Here is a 1,390-nt window from a genome sequence, read left to right on the forward strand (position 1 = left end):
AAACAACTCAACATGTCCACAGGTAGACAAGCCGATCAGAGGTGCCAGAACAGTGGCTGCTCCTGGCATGCACACTTTCAGTCCTTCCGCTCAGTCTGTCTTCTGAATCACAAGATTCTGACACTTTGTCACATTTTAGTCCCCAGGTGAACAATAAAGATGAGAACAAATTGTGTTTTAGGAAAACTGTAAGGGGATGGCTTTTACAGGCTTCTGGCCCATGGATGTGTGTGTGTTGGAACCCATGACTTTTTGTACACAGGGAAAGTACTCCAACACTGAGCTACATCCCAGCCCAGGCTCGCTGAAGTTTTGTATGCTCAAGGCTCAGCCTACAAGGAGAGAGCCGACTAACTTGGTTGGCTGCTGACCAAGGCCTCTCCACATTGTACAGACATGTCCAGCCCATTTCTGCAGACAACACTACATGAATAGTGCTTGTTCTGCGGTGAGCTGGCCTCCACCATGACGAGCCGCCATGGATACAACTGAAAGAGGGAAGCAATCCTCACCTACACAGTACATGGTGAGTAGCCACCAGGTACATACAAACCCAGATCACCAGGCTCGGCCAAGAGAACTGGATAGGCCATGGGCCCCTCCTTCTGCAATTCAAACCTGCCAAGGCCAGGTCACCTCAGGTGCCGGAAGAGACTCACTGGCTATTTGTTTACATGCAAATGGCCCCTTTCCTCTGACAACCTGCTTAGCAACTCAATTGCAGGGACCCAGCTGAGCCACCCAGCCACAGGGAGACCTACATTGTCACTGAGCTCCTAAAGCTGAGTAAGGCACAGAGGGTAGCTGACGCTTCAGCCATGCATGCCTATTTTGAGGGCTAAATGAGATGAAGCAGGTAAATGTTCCTGGAAGAACTTTATGTCCTCTTAGGCTACCAAGTACTCTGCCGCTGCGCCACATCCTAGGCCTTGGTTGTTCATTTGGCTATTTCTGAAGCAACCAAGAAATTGTTGGGTCCCTTACTAAAGAAGAGAAGGAAGGTGAAACAAATGGGACTTTAGGAGTGCAGGCAGGAGGCTGACTTCATGGGCTTCTGGCCACTGGGATGTTTTTCAGTGTTCCCAATCCCACCTCCAAAAGACACAAACACTTTTGAGGCAGGATGGAGAAGGCTGAAGCTGACACCCGCAAGGCACCGGCCCTGTAGCTGATCTTACTTGATGTTTTGCCCAAGTTTTAGTAACAAATGTTCTGGTCAGACAGTGGTGGCACACGCCTTTAATCCCAGGAGGCAGAGGCAGGAGGATGTCTGAGTTTGTCTGGTCTACAGAGTGAGTTCTGGGACAGCCAGGGCTACACAGAGAAACCCTGTCTTACAAGAAGAGGAGGAGGAGGAGGAGGAGGAGGAGGAGGAGGAGGAGGAGGAGGA

The sequence above is a fragment of the Psammomys obesus genome, unplaced genomic scaffold (assembly GCF_907164565.1).
Source record: "Psammomys obesus unplaced genomic scaffold, mPsaObe1.curated_primary_1811, whole genome shotgun sequence".
Classification (NCBI taxonomy): domain Eukaryota; kingdom Metazoa; phylum Chordata; class Mammalia; order Rodentia; family Muridae; genus Psammomys; species Psammomys obesus.